General features: G+C 34.4%; 1 protein-coding gene across 6 annotated transcripts in view; it reads left to right on the plus strand.

Annotated features, from left to right (window-relative positions):
- Positions 1-20,925, plus strand: part of LOC118185097 (NAD(+) hydrolase sarm1-like) — a 137,483-nt gene that overhangs the window by 34,399 nt on the left and 82,159 nt on the right. The window contains exon 1 of one of the 6 annotated variants that reach the window (XM_035354894.2): positions 9,956-10,090. The exons of 4 other annotated variants lie outside the window; for them this stretch is intronic. The gene's annotated coding sequence lies outside the window, so the exon portion shown is untranslated. Of the gene's footprint in view, positions 1-9,955; positions 10,091-18,206; positions 18,311-20,925 lie in introns of those variants that run through there. One more of the 6 variants, XM_035354895.2, reaches the window with a different exon arrangement.

Below are 20,925 nucleotides of genomic sequence, written 5' to 3' on the forward strand. Positions count from 1 at the left end.
ACTGGAATATTCTCCTGTTAAAGCCCGAGCTCCGTCTCTGCGTACGGTAAGGCACTTATTCCAAGGAATATCATTCTCAGACATAAAATTGTCAATTACTTTGAAAATTTTCTTTGAAGTTGCTGGATCAGGATGAAGAGATTTACAAAATAAATACTTATTGGCAATTCGTTTATCTCCTTCGAAACATATGTAAACTAATAATTGAACAAATGAAGTTATATCAGTACTTTCATCTAATTGCAATGCGAAATACTCACTGTATTTTAGTTTTTTGAATAAATGTCTCTTTAATGGAATTTGCCATTTTATGAGTTCATCGGCTTTTATTATATTTTCTATAATTTTTCTGTCTTCTCAATATTCTTAGTGCTATCACCTGTGAATCATCACTTTTCTTAGTCAATCCTAGCCGTTTGCATTTTAAAAAAATTTAGGTTTGTTTTATTATTTTTTCACTAATATTTAAATGCACAATATATTATTAAGAGTTCTTCAAAAACAGACGACGATATTCTCAAATGGCGTAGAAAAGTAAGGAATACGAAGCAACAAGAAGACAAAATACCTGCTGTTGAGACAGCAAATCGACGAAAAACAATTATTCTAATTGAAACTATAGTAATATATGTCCGAAAAAGGTGGCGACATAAAGTGTAGACATGCTAATAAATCGATCAACACTAAACGAATTAATGAGATACTATTATCTTTTTATAGGAACTTATTTTTATTTCCTATTAAATACAACATTCATTTCTATTCTTTCCTTTAAAAACATTATTTATGCCAAACTTTGTTACGTCTATGGTTAAAAAAGTATTTGTGAAAATAAAAATGATTATTTTGCTAAGTCTATGATCGGCTATTGACTTTGGAGAAAGCACAGATCGCATAAATATAAGAGTGTTAAAGAAAAATCTTAAACAGGATGTTGGGGTATTTAATTTTTGAATTTAATAGTAAAAAGCACTTTGTTTCTTTTGCGTACCACCTGTTTTTCTGTTGTGTACGAACAGTGGTACGCGTACCACCGGTTGAGAATCGCTGGTCTACATGAATAGCCAGTTGATCCATTAGCCCCTGGACATGAGCAGCACATTGAGTGGCGGTCTCTGTAGATTTGTTGCTGGGCTGCCTCCAATTTGATGCCGTACATTAAGCGTTTTTTAAATCCTTGACATCTCTCCCATTCGCAGGGCTACCTTGGTTTTCCAATATAAACACCAGAGAGAAATAAAATTTAAAAAAAAAAAAAAAAGCTGTAAATTTAGTATATCTTTTTAAAAATTCAAAGATTTTGAGAGAACTCCATTGTTCTGTGCATAATTAAGAACTTGTGCTTCAAGTGGGTTCGGAATAGCATTAATATACACCTAAAACAAAGCCTTGCTTTAATGACTACTTTTAGTGGAGTTCCAATACGCAGCTGGAAAGTCTGACGTATTAAATCAACATAGATCAGCTTTATAAAGTTCGGAGGTATTTTATAGGTTTATAAAGGAGACCTCGATGCCAAATGCAATCAAATGCCTTCTTAAATAGCAAATAGGGAGAAGCGATAACCATTTTATATCCAAAGCAGTGGGCAGAGCAAAGCGAAAGTATTGTCGTGAGTGGAAGCAGATGATAATGAAAAAATATACACATTAATGAAATTTTGATTCTGATATTACACTTGCATTGCTAAATCAATTATCGTAAGTGTCACGAAATGGCAGTGCGAACGTTAAAAACGGTTTGTTAATGGTAAAGAATAAAATGTAACTTTTTGTTGGTAGAGTGCTTAAAACCACAGAGTGTTTATAAGCACACTGTATATGTAAAAATGAAGAGACATTTAAAATTTTTTCTTAAACATATTCGCCGAGCGTACTTTCCTCTTGTCAAATTTCAATTCTTCTGAAAGCCGTAAAGACTACAAACTTTAAGGAAGTGTATCATCAATGATAATAAATTATAATGCAGCAATTAAGGGCATTCTCTTTCTAGCAGCTGCAAAGTTTAGATTCAAAAATTCATGCAGGCCAAAGACTTTCCTATTTAAACCTCTTCATTCGGTGCTGGGCAACAACTGCCAACCAACTTCTAACAAAATGGGGCGAAAAATCAAAACAACATCCGGATCATGTTACGATTGCAAATATCAGCTTTAAATAATATGTTTCTGAAAAAGGTATGCGGAGGAAGAATTCGAATACTGTCGTGTAAACACTACCTTTTTCACTATCCATCTATTGTTTTATCCGCTTTCAATATCACTTACCCACCCTGCTTCAATATCGCTTTTAATTTCAGTCGTCGCCTTAGGCCTCTTGAGGCTCTGGGCCACTGAGGCAGAGATGCCGACCACTTTGAGAATCACTTATATGAAAGAACCAACTTTAGTACTATCGAAGGAGGGACACAGGCAATACAAAGTGATTAAATATTCTTAGAATTTGCGGAGGCTTTCTAAAAGGAATGTCTATATTAACGACTTTGCCTTTTTAAGAGAGATTGGATCGTTTATACGCTATACATGAAAAATGGGAAAAACATGAAAAATCTCATGCAGCCGGTTCGTTCCCTAGGGTCTTAATACTGTCGAACTACCAGAGTTTAGCGGTTTAATTCTCTGCAGCCTAAAGGATTATTTACTTAAAACATAGTACATCATGCCCATAGATAGTACATCATGCATCATAGGATAAATGTCTTCGTGAAAGGTTTTCTGAGCGAACCTGTAAGGTAAATAATATTTGGGTTCAAAGATATTAGAAAAATATCTAAAATAATGTTTACAAAATATATTTTGTAGCAATCAGAATTTACTCTTAAACACACTTTGAATATAATTTGTAAGAAAGTGCTCTGATCACTAGGCACTGTGAAACAACAACAAAAATTTTAAAATATTTTTTGAGTTTTACTTACAGCCAACATATACAAGACAAAAATAAGTGTAAACATAACAATTAAATTTTTATATGCAGAATATCCATAGACTAAGATTTCGATTCTTATAATTTGACTTGCGTGTTGTAAAATGTTACCTTAATATTTTCAGATTATCACCTTCCATAAGAAGTACATGCTGAAGATATCTGAGAAACAACATCCTCAGCGGATCTTCATATATTCTGGGACATTACGACTTGAGCAGGACATCTTTAAGATGTTGATTTACGAAGTCCTCAGGATATCTGAAAATCAACATCCTCAGGAGATCTTCATATATCCCGGGACATTGAGACTTGAACAGAATATCCTCAGGATGTTGACTTAAGAAGTCCTCAGGATATCTGAGAATCAACATCCTCGGGATATCATAACTGTTTCCCGGGACATTGTGACTTAAATAGAATATCCCGAGCATATCTTGTGTTACGGGGTAAGGGACACTGGCTCGTATACACGTTACACATAGAGAAAACCACGAAAATACCCATACAACCAGCCGTTCACTGGGATTCGAACACCGGATCGAACTACGAGTGTTCAGTGACTTTACCGCTCGGACAATTGCAGACCTAAAATTAATTTAAGACAAATTTTCAAATATTAATAGTTAAACAATACTATTAAGATACAAATAAGTTGGAATAAACTACACTTATGTCCATAAATTAAGGATAATTCGGAGTCACGCGGAAATCGAACTCTAAAATAAATATATCACCTGTAAAATCACTACACATCTTCAAGAATCATATGCAAATTTCAGGAAGTAACCAGATGACACCGATGGTACGTCACAATGACGAGAGTGTGAGAGAGTGATATATAAGGAATACAGGTAAAGAAGTAAAATTGTTCGCAGGCGCTTTATAAGCATTTCAGTGCAATAACCGAATAGGTATGACACAAAGGACGCTTTTGGATGATTTTTTACGTCGTAGAATTATCAGCCGTCTGGAATGTGGGCGTACCCAAATGGAAGTATCAGACGAACCTGGAATTGCCCAGAGTGTCATCTCCAGGCTTTGGCAACGATTCCAAGATGATGGTAACGTGAGTAGACGTTACAGCACAGGTCGTCCCAGAGTTACAATGCCGAATGAGGACCGATATTTGGCAGTCACTGCCAAAAGAAACAGGCGAAGCACAGCCTCAGACCTGTCTCGTCAGCTCTCTTCAGCCACTGGTACGACAATTTCAAGGCAGACCGTGTACAGACGCTTAGGGCAGATTGGTGTATATGCTCGTAGACCTGTCAGATGCGTTCCACTTATTGCAACTCACTATCGCCTGCGGTTTGCTTGGAGTAAAGAGCATGCATTGTGGAAACCGCAACAGTTGGCTTGTGTGATGTTTTCCGATGAGTCCAGGTTTAGCTTGCAGTCTGATTCTCGCCGGACTTTCATATGGAGAGCTCCAGGTACCCGTTACCACCAAGAAAACATCATTGAACGACACCGTTACGGTGGTGCAGGAGTGCTCGTTTGGGGTGGATTCTGGGTTCCAGAACTGACCTGCATGTTCAAATTGGAAGCATGACAAGCCAAATCTATCGGGACGTCATTCTGGAACAACATGTACGTTTGTTTCGGGGCGCCATGGTTGCACAATTTGTGTTTATGGATGACAACGCCCGTCCTCACCGTGCAAACATCTAAGCGAATGCCTTCAATCGGAGGATATCACCCGTATGGACTGGCCAGCATTCTCACCGGACTTAAATCCAGTAGAGCACGTGTGGGACATGCTTAGCCGACAAGTTGCAGCCCGTCAACCTCCTCCTACATGTCTACCGGAACTTCGGAGAGCATTGCTTGTAGAGTGGTGTAATATCCCCAAGATCAGATCGATAATTTGATACTCAGCATGCCTAGGCATTGGACGTACTCGTAGTTTATGAACACTATGTGATGCTTCCTACTTTTAATTAAAAGAGCAGATCTTTATAATTAACAGCCCAAATTATCATTCAGTAATTTGAATGATTAAAAGAATTAAGCTCTAGTGTTAAAAAGAATCATTGTTGGGCTTACATTGACGGCTGCTAAGAATTGTATCGTCTGGGAGACATACAATGTATTAACAATCATACCAACCATGTAATATTGGTTTTTTTGTGAATAGGGTTTTTTTTTTTTTTTTTTTTTTTTTTTTTTTAATTTGCTCCAGGGAGAAAAAAATCGCTAATTTTTTTAATAATATCAAACATATAGCATCTTTTTTTTGCTCTTTACCTTTTGTTTAATAAATAAGCTTTACAAATAAGTCAAATTTGTTTTGCTTCTAACTCTTCCTTTGCCTGATTTTGCATTATCCTTAATTTATGGACATGAGTGTATTTAAAAACAATTGAATACAGCTAAACAATAAAAATAAAACACCTTTCCTGATACTTAGCAGGTAATGTCATATGTTGTAGTGAATCCTTAAAAAAAGCGCTTATTTAGTGCTACCATTTTAGGAAAAGTTGTTTTATGTAATTAATTATTTCTTCATTTAATAAAGCTAAGAATTTAAATAAATCTGAAAGCAGAGGTATAAATTAATTTTGAGATGAGTAAACAGGAAACTTAATATAAAATAAAATTCTTTATAACAGTAAAAATGAATTCTTCTTTTCCTGATATAAATGATTTTAGAAATATAAGTTCTGTCTTCATTAGTGACAAACTAGAGATATCCATTTTGTTTTAAACCTCTTCTCATTTGACTCATAATGTAATGGTTATTTTACTGTTGACCTATGTTAGTACCTGATACTGGCGAAATGTGAAATAAATGCTCTTTCAAAATATTTATATTTAATTATCATTTTTAAACCTTTTTATTTACACTTTGTAGGGCATTCATAGTTAAAGAAATCTTCAGCGGGCAGCACTAATATAAAATTACACACTACTATAAAATAATAAAATACAATTACGTTAGAGTGCGAAAACGTACTCGTAGTTTATGAACACTATGTGATGCTTCCTACTTTTAATTAAAAGAGCAGATCTTTATAATTAGCAGCCCAAATTATCATTCAGTAATTTGAATGATTAAAAGAATTAAGCTCTAGTGTTAAAAAGAATCATTGTTGGGCTTACATTGACGGCTGCTAAGACTATAGTTGTTGTTTCATAAATTTTCTGCAAATGTTATTGGTAAAACAAAAACAACTTAATCATAATTTCTCAAAAATTTACTATTTATTTATATTTTTCATTTCCTATATTTATCACTTAAGTTATCAAAACCATTTAAGCACATTTGTTCGACATATACAATATTGTATTTTTGTCTTACATTCGGGTGCTCCTTGAATTTGTTTGTTACAAGAATTTTTCCACTGAAGTGTCTCTGTTCTTGACAGGGATATCAGATAAAATCCGCACTGGAGATTAAAATTAGCAAGAAGCAATAGGATATCAAAAGAGAAACTCTCTTGGTATTGATTGTGAACGAAATGCACTGCGACCGAATTTCCGTTAGCGTCAAGGACGCGACCTTCTAATAAGGCAGATCGATTATTTGCGGCTGAAACAGTTTGATATCTCACTGGACATCATAATGACCCAAAAGTCAAATATCAAGGACTTTAAAAGCGCAGTGAATCTATAGTCTGTGGTCACTTTGATTTTATGATAAAGCTTCGAATTTAACTGTATTTTTATTAATTAAAATACACTCATTGCAGTGTTTCCTTGGGTTGCCTTGACTGATAGTTTCAAATTATAAGCAGAAGTAGATTTTCTAAGTCAACCTAACTGAACCTGACTGTGGAGTTTTAATTACATAGACAGGGGTTTATAGCATGCAACATTATTCATGTATTTTAAAAAATGATATAATTTGCACTTAAATTTTAAGACGAGTTAAGAAAATATATGCGAATGAATGATTCCTCACAGACATATATGCCTGGCAGGAAGGGAATATACTGGAATGATTTTAATAATTCATAAAAGTCAACCTTTTCGCAGTTGCGATATAAATTATGCAGTTAAGTGCAAGTAAAGTTGAATTCTACAAATTATCGGGTTTTAACGAAAGTTTCCCGCCACCGCAAATATCGTCTGCACAAACAGTCTGACTTAGCGTGTTTAATCATATTTTATCAAACAGTTTTGTCATTTGAAAGAAAGAGACTTGCTTTAGAACACTATATTGTGAAATTTGTAAAAAACATGTTGCTATCATCACGTTACCAGATTCCATCATCGAACACGAACCATCATTTGCTTTCAGTTCTCTTGCAAAACGTCAGCTACAGTATGTCATCAAATCATATACACAGCTTTAGATACTAATGTTGTATCATATGACACTGTGAAGGTTTGGTATCATATGACACTGTTGTATCATATGACACTGTGAAGGTTTTTTAAAAACAAGGACTATGACATTCAAGAAGCAGAACACTCTGACCGACTTACTTGTGCTGATGAAGCCCGCCTGCTGGGACTTGTGGAAGAAGATCAGTATGCAACCACTCGGAGCGCTTGCTAAGCAGTTAGACGTTAGTGCCATGCCCATTAGTCACGCTATGCATCGCATAAACTTGACGTACGAGTTCAACCGCTTGGTGCCGCATGAACTGACTCAAGCAGATAAGGACAGACGCTATTCCGGCCTGCATTAATCTGACCGAATATCAACGCAAGGATTAAATTCTGGACGGATCGTCACTTGTGATCAAAAATGGTATTACTTCAACAATACAGGCCAAAAAGGGGGTTCATCTGCGCGTGGTGTGACAGACATGTTCGGGCCTGCACTAATCTGCTTGAATATCAAAGCGAAGACAAAATTCTAGACCTAATCGTCACTTGTTATGAAAAGTAGATTTACTTCAACAACATAGGCCAAAAAGGGGGGTTGGTCTGCGCATGGTGTGCCCGTCGGCAGCGTCACAAAGCACAATTTAAGTAACAAAAAGATCATGCTTTTAAGTGGTGGGATTGCCGTGGTATTATTCACAAAGAGTATCTGAAAAAAGGCAAAACCCTCGACAGTAAGGTATATAGCGAGATGCTAGACCGTGTTGATGCTACTATCAAGGGAAAACGACGAACTGAGTTCCAGGGCTAAAAAAAGTAATGTTTCATTAAGATGATGCAAGACCACATATGTCTACATTCACCAGCTGGACTCTGTACGGACTAGAATGGGATCTTTTGCCATACCCATCATACAGCCCCAACATCGCTTCTTCGGACTTCTACCTTTTTTCACATCTGCCGCTACAACTTGCTGGTGCTGTCTTCCTTCTGCACGGGACGTCCGAAATGAGGTTGATGTGTTTTTGGATTCGCGGCCACCAAGTTTCTGGACCGAAGGCTTTGAAAAACTACCAAAATGTTGGCAGAAAATCACAGATTTTGGTGGTGATTACTACTCGCACTAAAGGTACTGCTTTCATGTTTTTCTTCTAACTTTGTTATGAACCTTTTTAGGCGGAAAACAACCAGATATTAATATTCAGAATACTACATCTATTATTCTGATGAGTCTTGCTTGATTTCTTTTTTGAGAATTGGATTTTTCTTTTACTGAAGGAACTAAAAGCAACCTCCTATCGTGTGCTTGAGGCATTAACAGAGGTACAGGTATAAGCGGGCGGACCATCAGAAGTTCACCGTTAGTCATACAGATATAGTCCCGCAGGACTAACTGTGCAGTTCCGCCCCAGTTTGAGGGAGAACAACTCAGGTTCCCTTACTAGGGTCTACCAACCTCAAGAAGACTTTCGACACAGACACTATACGCTTACAAACTTCCATACCTTCTCCGGGATTCGAACTCGCATCCACCGGTGCGGAAGGCAGCGTTAATAACCACTATACTGGCTAAGCGGTATTTACCAACGCAGCAGACCCAGCTCCAACATTTTCGATGCTCTGGGCAATCTGTAGAGTTGGCACCTCTTATAAATTAAATATAAATAATTCAAGCGAAATAGGCCTTTATTTAATTGGGATTTATGAGAACAACTATAAAGCTGCGCGTTTCAAAAATTGGCGCCTTGGACGGCTGCCTATATCGTATGTACTTACAGCCGGCCCTGAATACAACTTAATGAGCACCAGGAACGATTTCCAGCGAGAGCATTGCTCAAAGCTTCTGCTCACAAAATCTTAATAACTTTAATGTTCCCTATCTATTTCAATTGCTTTTTCATACGGATTTTCCTTCATTAAAATCATAACCGTGTGAGAAAAATATCTGGCCTAAATCATGTGAACCGCATTGTAAAATATTAGTTATTTGGAGCTGATTATTTCTGTTCATAGATCATCTGGCTAAGAGTACCTGCCCACATAAAGAAGGAGGACCTTAGTCTGAATCCCAAGTTCTAGTTCGTTATACTCTTTTTTGTCTATTTAAGTCTCTTCATCGTCAATGTGTTTGGCCAGAAACAGAAGTGCTTGAAGGAAGTACGAAATACGTATCATAGCAATACATATCAATGCCAAATAAAATATTTATGCTAAAACTCTCGATTAAAATTAGAAATTTTCTGGAGTAATTTCCGGCTTTCGAAAGTCTAGCTGGCAAGAGCACTTGCCAGCGGAGAAGGAGAATATAGGCTCGAATCACAACCGAAATCTTGATCATTATACTTCGAATCTGCATTTTAAGATGTGTGTAAAATTGTTCTACAATGAACTTACTTTATATGGAATTCAAATTTGCATGAATGACAGCTTTATCTCAGTGGTAAAAATAAATCTAAAGATGCGAATAATTCGAGGAAGTAAATGTAGATAAAATCCATAAATATAAATTAAGTCAATATGAATATTTGTTTATATAATTCTAGCTCTAAATAAGCTTGTTCGTAGAACTAATAACGCTGCTGTTGTATAAATGGTGATTTCCGGGCATAAAGAGAGAACTTGAGTTTCAAGATAATTTGAGTACAAGGAGAGCTCTAATGAGGTCTTTGTTTTTACGAGCGTTTTACTTGTACGTACTTTGACCCGAAAGATTCGCGTTAACTCGTTTTATCTTGAACAGTACAGGTGATCAACTAACACACGTGGTTTTTGACGCGTCATTTCTACGCAGTGACAATGACTAACGGCGCAGCGGAGAGGCGGTGGACATTGAAGAGTTAGTCATCGTCATAATCGCGCTTACTCCGGTGGAGGATTTTCATGAATAGGTGAGTTTTCTTTCAATACATGATTCTGATATCTAATTGCGCAAGGTAAGACCTTAACATTACATATATAACTTTAAGTATAACGTCAATGTAAAATTTAAATTTAGTATAAAAATGCAACCTTAGTTTGGAGTAGATTTCGAATACGAGGGCAATAAGGTTTAGACTTTCTTCTTCAAGAAAGAAAAAAAATATTATGTTCTTGAAAAAGAGAGACCTGTGTTTGACCGCCCTCGAAATAGACAGAGTTTTATTCAAATTCTACATCAAATTAATGTTGCCGTTTTACCTGATTAAAAAAAAAATTGCTTTTAATGTTTAAGAATATAGTGTAAGGTATTTCTCCTGCCTTCCTAGCGTGCCTTCGTGATGTAGTGGCCAGCACAGTGAGCCGGTATTTCAGAGGTCCGTGGTTCGATTCCCGGCGAAGGCGTTGCTAATTTTTCATCTCTTCTGCTTCCAAAAATTACCTAATGTTTCTACAATAGAAATAGGGATAGTAGTATAAATAATTAAGGATTTGCTCTAAGCAACTGATATTTAAACTGAGTTCTGCCGCACGTTTTTAAGAGTTACTCAATTTAATAAAAATTTAGATTTTTGTTTCTATGTAATCAATTTACATTACTTTTACGAATATTTTTGCTGTTCAAAATTTCGATGCTTACATATGAAATAATACACATAAATATAATAAAATTTGTAACATTAACGGCAGTGTTTTTATTTAAATTATTCGAATCAACTATTCGTTTAAAGTAAAGTTTAAAGTAAAGGTCATCCGGTTATTGATTTAACTACAGTAATGTGAATTTAATTACCGCTTACAACACGGACATGACATCAAGTCGTGTATGCAAAATAACAACACGAATCCTACTCTCACTATAATTAAATTCGGAGTGCTTCTTCGGCGTTGGACCCGTTTATACTCCTTCGACATCTTCGAGTGAGATGTAGGTCATTTCAATTCTTCAAGACGCGTTCGTTCCTCCCGGGATGCGGACGACCTCTGTTTCTAGTGACGTCACAGGCTCCGGATGTTCTTGGGAGCGCGAGGCAATGCACTTTCTCTCTGTCGCAAAGGGTTGCAGAAAGTAGAACTCACTTGTTTTCAAAATTCATTCCAAGAACGAAACTGTTACAAACAAAAATTGTTAAAAGGATGAATCGAGCGTCCAGAAATTAAAAAAGATTTTACTTCTTTGCGATATCTTTTGTGTCCTTGTACTCGATTTATCATTTTTTTATCAAGACTAGTTTCTTTATCACTATGCGGATTATTTTTCTCAAAATTTTACAACCACCAAGATAATGCGATTAAGATTTAATGCCCTTTATTTGCATTTGTTTACTGTGACATAAATTAGGATTATAGGGCAAAAACAAAATATTTTTTTTTCTCCCTAGTTCCCATATAACAGTTTTTCTAAATCATAAGATTTTTTTAACTAACCCATATTCTGGCATTAAGCACAGGCATAAATATTCATAACAAATTATAGATCTTGATTACCGTTGGTGACATGACCACTTTGTCCATTTCCATAACAACTATGGTAAAAAATACAGGTATATCGCTAGGTGTCTGATTAAAACATTCATCGCGAAAAGCTTCTTATTTTATGTGTCCACTCAAAAAAGGAGAGTTAAGTATTTGTCAAATCAAACGATACATCGAGATGACACATCATACTCCAAATTTTGTAATAAGCAATACGTACACGGACACGGAGGTAATGCATAATATGTATAAATCATCAATTAAAAGATTTTTAATATAGAATAGAACATATATTAACTAAAATAGCAAGAATACGAAATAAATAATAAGCTGCTAAATAATAATTAATACTAAAGTTTGAGTCACGAGAAAACACGATAAGCAAGTTCGAATAAGGAATATAGAAAGTCAATATATGCGGTGTAACTCCTACTATATACAACGGTTGTACGTTATGAAACATTAAAAAAGATTCAAATGCTAGATATGATACAAACGCTGCATATATATGCAACAAGATTATGAAAAGAGGTGAAATACGAAGTTTTCTGTACCAGCAACCTCTCACGAAGACTTTGACGGATTTTAAGTTCTTCCTTTCTGCAAGCACACTGTGGTATACAAATATCTATGATTTATCAGTGATTGGAGCCTGGTGCGTTTAGGATCGCAGTCTAGTGGCGTTTTGACCTTTTCGGCCAATCAATATGGCCGCCCAAAGCATATCAACTGGGCGGTTCTTAATATCGTAGAACCCCTTTCTCGAAAACCGAGTTTGCTAAATCGTTCTTAGAGAAAAAACATTTAAGGCTTGGCATGCATTAGTTTTTTCGAGTTATGTTTTATTTTGCATTCATCTTTTAGACTATGCGTTTCTTTCATTGGGAATAATGCAAATTTAGAAAATAACATAAAAAATACATGCAGGTGATAAAAATGTAGATTGCCCCCAATATATAAGAATATTCAAATAAAAAAATTATTTTATGCATTCTTTTTGATTTACGTTGTTCTCCTAAATTTGAAATTGTCTATTGGAAAATTTAAGGCGTTTGGAATTAAAAATTCCCTAAACATACCCTAAAAAAATTCAAGCGTGTCGAACTGTGCCAGTTAAACAGTAAGAAATGTTGCATTACAATAATATAATTATTGTTTTATTATAATGAAGTTTTTGAGAACAATTTATATATTACAGGAATTTTCTGCAGTAAATGCTAAATAAAAAGCGTTTCACCTCTTTCCGCTAGTAATTCAAAACTCCGGCTAAATCTTTCATGAAACTTCCGCCTAAGCTTAGTTGGTAAAACCGACTTTTCACATTTCATAGCTAACTGAAGTAATTGTTTTAACGTACCAGTGTTTCTAAATTCTGCAAGATCTTGGATATACAACCTGGGCAATATTACCTCAATAACTTCTTCATTGTTTTTCGAACATATCAAAATTTCGTAACCTGGACGTTTCTCAAAATGAAACCAGTTAATTCATCCGCATTTCATATTTATCATACAACTGTGATTCTAATTTCACCTTATCTTTAACCACAGGAAATGATCCCTCTAGTGCCGCTTTGAAAGCATAAAATTTATAATTTTCAATTCTCTTTTCACCTAGCAGGTACTTTCTAATGTCCTTGCACCAATTCAGAGTTTGTCCTCTCAGGGCAGAAATTGCTGTAGCGACCTACCTTTTGAATTTCGCCAACTGGGATAATAAAAAATGATTCTCTAAACTTTCATTGAAAGTCAAAACCGAACTTCTACAGACGAACTACTGGATTGTTTCGTCGATGCTCCCATGGTATCTAAAATATACCCATATCCTTGCACTGGGTTTGCTGTTGTAGTTAAAAACTTAGATTCTTTGAGAGTAAAGGGGCAGGCTAAAAGTTGCGCCGTCACGGATATGGTTCTATAAAGCTGGGCGTCGATTATAGGATCCTAATAATTGTGTAGAAATTTAATCAAAGTCCTAATTTAATCAAATTCCCTATGAGACTGCAATTGAGTTATTGATCCGTCTCAAATATTATGATAGAATCCTAACAAGGCTGTAAATAAACGTTTTATTAAATCTCTAAATGAAGTGAGGGCACATCTTGTGCGTACAACTACACTTCGTACCTGTGGTTGTTTAAAATAACACAGTTGTTGTTCGGATTACATTATCGTAATCAAAGACTACACAAGTGGTTTATTTAACCTGGCTCAATATTTTAATGTCCTGCTTTAACGGCGGCTAGAGAAATATCTAAATTCGGGAAAGTGGCAAAGCTGGACGATATGACATAAACTGGAGGTGACGTTGCCAAAAGCTCTATATTTGAAACATTAAAAAAAAACCTTGACTTAAGCACTCTTACCGTCTAAATTACATTCTGGTGAGAGCTGGGAAAAGGAGTAGTTTAGTGAACCTTTAAATCATAATAATTGGATCAGCTTCTCTTCCTAGTTTCAAATTTTAAACTAACAAGCAGATTTGAGTATTACTTTTTTTTCTCCTAAATTTTAGTTATGCCCTAGTGCTTCATTTAATACTTTGATCCCTCACATTTTAATTGAAATTGCTGCAGAAAAAAAGGAATTTTTAACATTTATTAGGTTTTACACACCAAAGGTTGGATTACAAATATGTAATAGAATTTCATGATGTAAGGAGCTGTTATTGTTGTCTGTCACATATGCAAATGAACAAGCCATGAAGAACTGTATGTGTGTGTGGGGGGGAATAATGCTTGCATTTGTCACTAATCAGTGATTCTGGGACATGAGAGGCAGCAATGTATAGTTTTGCCCATCACCGTTTCAGTTTAGATTAAAATACCAAGGAGAAGTTGTCTTCTGCCTTTTTTTTTCACTATTCTACTACCAAGAACACGAGAGAAATTTCATACAGATGAATTTTATGTTCTCCTGTTCTGCGTAGTATGACATTCACAAGTATCCAAGATCTATTCGTCTACGGGGGAGAGCTGCCTTCTACCCAGCAGCAATAGGACGACTTAATAGCATTTAATAACTTTCCAACACATTGATTTCAGTTAATTTTTTTATCATTTTGCTATAGCTTTAACTTTATCCTTTACCTGTAGTATCATTGTTTAAAATAAATTCGTAAGAAAAGATTAAAGGTTAGCCAAGATGTACTATTTTTTTATTTGAAGATTTACTATATTTTGCGCAAGTGATATGCATTTGCATAATATCTTATATTAATTAACCCGCTACCTTATAAAGTAGAATATATTGTAGAGTATTATTTGTAGAGTAATAATTTGTAGAGTAGTAGTAGTAAATTAACACTACTATCAATTCTGCTTTTCGTTAATTCTCATCAGCTTGTAAATAAGTACTCGAACTTAAGAACATATTTCTTGGAAACTAACCAGAGAGCTTTGGCAACGATGCTGATCAACGTCTGCTAAGTCTTTGTAGTTGTGAATCTGGAATATTAAATTAATTTAAATTTTAAGTTCACGTTCATGTTATCTGAAATCCCGTTAGTCTCAGAGATTAAGTTGTAAGCACAAGCTGTGTATCTGTTAAGTTTTAAATAAGAAGATTAATTAAATGTTCTTTGTACTCAGCTGTTATTTCCATTAAAAAACGATAATTTGCCTGATACTTTGTGTAAGATGTAAGAAATTTAGTTTGCTAAGCAATGAAATCCTACACAGTCAACAGAAACGTACACCAAATTTTGAATTGCGATTTTATACCATCGTTTCAGCACTTGTTGGCAGGCACAGACAATGTTATTTCTTACAAAGTGGACAGCCAAAAGACGATTTAATTTAAAAAAAAAAAAAACATTAGGCCTCTAAACTATCAAAAGATAGCAATTCGCGTGTGTGTAGTTATTCTCAAAAATTATCAGAAGAGGGACAAAAATAAATATTGAAGACATTGACTGACATCTTTTAGCAAAGACTATCATCCAGCTATTAATTTATATCTATCATTCAAATATTCTGTAGGCCCATTGTATTTCTAGCTTTTGCAAGATCGTATTATAAATTTATCATATAATATATTTCGATGTACATGATTTTGTCAGCTTGTAGGATAATGTAAGTCATCTAATCATTTTGAAAGCTTGTAAAGTTCCTCACTTTGCTAAGTTATTGTGGAACATGAAGAATCTTAAGAACAGTTAAGCGAATAATCGCTTGAGTTCATGTGACAAGAAACAACAAGATGAAAGGGTAAATAACCCTTTATTATTCAATAAGATTTAACATAACTCCTTCTTGGAGTGTACAATAAAAGCCGACACTTGGGCTTGAACTTAAGAAGCTAAGAAGTAAACTAAAACTAATTTAAACTAAAGAGATATAGCCGAAGCTATCAAAATTTTAATACAGTTGACCCCTTAAACACGAGATGACTGCGAAGCTATCAAGGGCCTGAGTACGCCCGAGCGTAATAACAGCTTTGAGAGAGAGTAGCCAAAAGGCAGATGCGCGCAAATCAGAAACTCTGATTCTCTCTAACTCAGCAAGTAGAACTTCGCGGTTAAATACCGCTCTTCCTCATTAAGTATACAGAGTGATTCTAAAACTACGTTCTGGCCGGAAGTAGTAAGTTGAAGTTAAGAATTTGACAGGAAAGGAACTTAAAATTTAACTGTATATAAAATTAATATAATCCTTACAAGATTCTTAAGTAAGCTAGTTTATTATATTTTAGAGAGTGAAGACAGGTTGTCTACAAAGTCCCTAAAGAACTTTAACAGCTTGCTGTTTGGTAATAATACAGTTTATACCTTTGGTCCCGCTTTTACAAGCAACATTCGTGACAAGTCACACAAGTTACACAACTTCGAAATGCGGAAAAATAACTTCTGGTTGACGATCATCCATCTGTGGACATATATAAGTAATCGGAAGTAAACTCCGGCTGTTAATGGCTGTTCGTGGAAGAAAAATGGTCCTAATGATTGTCATGCGGCATCCTATATCAAACATTCACTCTCGTGTTGTCCTGTTTCAACTCCCTTGTGATATGAGGATTTTCGGATCCCAAGCTCTTGCATTATATACATTTAAACAAAAACAAATTGTTGGGGGAAAACTTTATTATACGTAATTAAGACACAATAACACACCGAACAAATGGCGCCGAACACGCGATTTGCGTTTTTGCAGCTGAAGATGGAGGTTAAAACCATCGAAATTAGTCCTGTGAAAATTTGAAAACATAACGCTTATTTTTCGTTGTTTGACTTCTGAATTTATTACACGTGTTTAATACACACGACAAAAATTTGCAGCACTACATCTTAAAGGGTGCCCACAACAAAAGGGTAAAATTGTTACGGATTTTGTGGACACTCTACATTACAAGGAATTTAAAGTACTTTAATAAGAAAGCATTCTTTAAATTCCTTGCATGAAGTAAAAAGGAAGTATTAATTCAAATCGCGAAAAATTTCGGATATCATATTTCAAAGAAAATATCAATTTTGACGGCTATCGATTGCAATTTAACGATGTTTTTCTCTCGTACGTATCAAGTACCTTCAGGGCCGTCCCTAGCGGGAGTTCAGCGTTTGAAAGTACGCGGGCGACGAAAATCATGGGCTGCCGGACTCTCGTGATAACACGCCTGAATATTTTAAATTCATTGTAAGTACTTATCATGTGTAAGTACTACTTACACAATTTGTCATACCTAGTGAGTATGAAATAAAAATGTCATTATTAATTTTTTTTTAAATTTTTATTTATTTATTTATTTTAATTTTGGGGCGATAATCTTAGGAAAGTACGTGGCCAACCAGTGGCCTAGGAACGGCCCTGAGTATCTTTTCGCTTATGACAGTGTAAGTTTACGATACGTTTTTCAGATCATAACTCAGACAGCATTTGTATAACTTACAATGTAAATTATGGGTTCAGTTTATTGAATAACAGAACAGTCAAATAGTTTTCGGGGATAACATATTCTCTCTGATGAGAAATAATGCATTTGCACGTATTTTCTCCAAAACTATAAATATAGAAGTGAAGAGTTTTCCTCTGTACTAAAATTATGACTATCTAATCGTCATTTTAGTACAGGGGATTAAATTTAATCGCAATTTCAATACAGATACTGAACTCCTCCTTTCTTTAAGGATAAAAAACTTTTATTTTATGCTTAATAACGCATTTCTTTATTAGGTACCTGCAAATAGAAGTCACTTTTTATAGATTTAGAATCATATTTAACACTTAAAAAAATTTTGCGTAATGAGCAACTTAGTTTTAGTAGTTATATTAACACTAGATAAATGCTATTCTTTTCATGATACAGATAAAATGATACGTCATGTTGACTGAAAACTTGAATGTTAGAAAAAAATAATGTTTAATTGCATAAGAAGATCCTAGTCATGTTTTCACACATTATACAACGTATTGCTCTTTCTATACTGATACGTGAAATAGGAATTTATGTTATATTCTAGAACTACTCTGGAATTTTGTTTCTTATCAAACTTAACGACAGTCTGACGCACTCGCTTTTGTTTTATAGCAAAGTTCATTCAGTTAATGGTTGTGATAAGATAACCGAATTCTAAAACATGTGAGATTCGTATTCTTCAACACTTTTCTAAAGAATGGACGGTTAAAATACTAACAATCAAAGCAACCTTGAATAAAATTGCTTTTTAATATCAATTTGATTATATAATTATTTGACAGAAGAGCTGGGATTCTGTATGCGAAGGTGAGTGTAACTTTTACAAAATTCAAAACTCTTCAAAATATCTATTTGTTTCGTCAAATACTGCTGTTCATCGCCTGCACAGATCTATTAAATTCTAGAGACTTTGGTTCTGAAGACCTGTTAAATTCTGCAGACGTAACAATAACTTAACGACAGGTAAGGACGACTATATCAGAATGAGTAAAACTCTTATGTTTTTAAACATTGCAAAATAGTTCATCGACAATCTACTATAAAACTTAGAAATAAATCAACAGATATTGTGAAAAAATTTATCAAGTTATTAATTTGTCGAAAACTAATCAAAATCAATAAAAATCAAAAACATTAATTTTTAATTTAATTTATCATAAAGTTAAGTTTTTAAGTTAATTTATCCAAAAAATTTATCGTCACATCAAGTGATGTAAGATGATCTCCTAGGCTTCCCTTTGCATACATAGTCACGCTTCTAAAAACTGAGCATAGTATTACGCCATGCACATTTCTAATTCTATCAATAATGGTGTTTTTTGTGTCTTCAAGTATTTGGGCCAGCTTCGGGTTCTTGAAAATGTTGTGGTTATTATGAATATCTGTTTAATTATTGAAGCACGCAAGTGCTATCTGCCTGAAGGAAGGCATGATTTCGGAGGATCTTCTAAAGAAAACTGGCTAGTATCCATGTTACACAAGGGCGAACACTACGATGCAGGTATCCAAATCCTCCGGATTTTGACTATCAATGTTCAGCGATCTTATCACTTGATCACCGAAGAGGGTAGAAGTCGTTATAACATTTCTACATTCTCAATATCGACTTTCATGAGCAACTAATTGTGCAACATTTAGTCTCCTTCATTTGCTCTCCCAACACTGTTGTAAGTTTAGGTTGGAATTCTAATATTCCTCTCAGAGTGGAATGCGACTCTGTGTACTATGGTAATTATTGCCCATCTAGATCAATACTATCACCCCTCTTAATTTGTAAAAACAAATTTAGGATCACCCTGTATAGTGATATCTTGCTGGATACATCCTTGTTCAAATTCCATGCCAAGTTCAATGATGGATAATTAAAATTGATCGTGGGCCATTAAATCATAAAGTTCGCCGTCGAAAAGCCAGACTTATAGATTATAATTGTTTTTAGAATTCATTATTTAAATATATACATGAGACGTTAATTGCGTAAAACATATTCAGACATCAATAATTACATCTTTGTTGAGAATTACGACAACTAAATTAATTTTCTTAAAATAATTTAACATTTTAAAGTTTGAAGGTTAGCTACCAGTTTAACTCAAACTCAGAGCTACCAAAGCTAGACCCTGAAGATTCTTGGCCCAAGTTTTGTCTTTCCATGATTTGTGTTAACTAAGTTGAAAATTTTTACTCAAGTATAGCAAATTAAATAAAACTTTTATTCAACGTTACCAGATTGTAAGCTATAAAATAAAAATTTTTATAAAACTTAAATTATATCTATCAGCGTAAGCGTAAATAGCTTTTTATATAAATTTTAATCTTTGGAAAAGTTGTGTTGAATCAGAAATAGTAGACAGAAATAAATTAAGCAAAAGTGGTTAGAAAACGAATTCTACCATATGAAAAGCTGAATGTTTTTTCAAAATTTCTTATCATTCACTTCTAAAATACACTTGTATTCTTGATTATTTGTTGATTGTGTTATCAGTTAATCTACTTCTGAAATCCTAATTGATAATCCTAATGGCAGGATACATTTCTTTCCACTTTAAGTAGAATGATGCTCCTTATCTGTTTATTCAATTTCCGTGGCTTTAGCCATCTATACAATTTAACATGAATTTCTCAATAATTTATACGTTAAGACAAATGGACAGCTCAAAAGTAACAAAACGCTCAGCAAAATAGAAAGAACTGTAATATAGTGAAATACACCAGTCAGAACATGCTAAATATCAATTTCCTACAGAACACATTAGCATGACTGTAAATACAATTACACAGTTTGAATAAATATCTTTTTGCTTATGCAGTTGCTTTAATAAGAAAGCATGCTTTAACTTCCTTGTACGAAGTAAAAAGGAAGTATTGTAATCGCGAAAAATTTCGGATATCATATTTCAAAGAAAATATCCATTTTGACGGCTATCGAATGCGATTTAACGATGTTTTTATATATATATAACTGATTTAAAATGAATACTAAAGAGAATTTTTCCTGACTCCTGTGCATACGTACGTATCTCGCATAACTCAAAAACGAGTAGGCCCAGAACGTTGAAATTTTGTATATAGGATTGCTATAACATGTAGATTTGCACCTCGTATTTTGGTTGCACTCGGCCGCACCAAAAGTATATAAATATATGTATATATACTATATCCATTCTGTTACTCGGCTCAGTGATCTCAATTTCTTTATTCTTATATGCTTGTAAATTGTGCATTTTTTGCTTTAAAAATGGTAAAATTATGTTGTTCTTATCTTCCGATTAAGGTTTTTATGCCTTTAGTAAATCTGCATTCACAACTTTGTGGAGTTATCAACAATTTAAAAGTTGTTTAAGTGCAGCTAAGCCTAAGTTTTTTACCATGGCGGCCATGTTTGTTTACATTTGAAACTTGGCAGAATAGTGGATTTGTTG

This window comes from Stegodyphus dumicola, chromosome 5 (assembly GCF_044657685.1).
Source record: "Stegodyphus dumicola isolate Sdum_Otavi_A_Nest chromosome 5, ASM4465768v1".
Lineage (NCBI taxonomy): Eukaryota > Metazoa > Arthropoda > Arachnida > Araneae > Eresidae > Stegodyphus > Stegodyphus dumicola.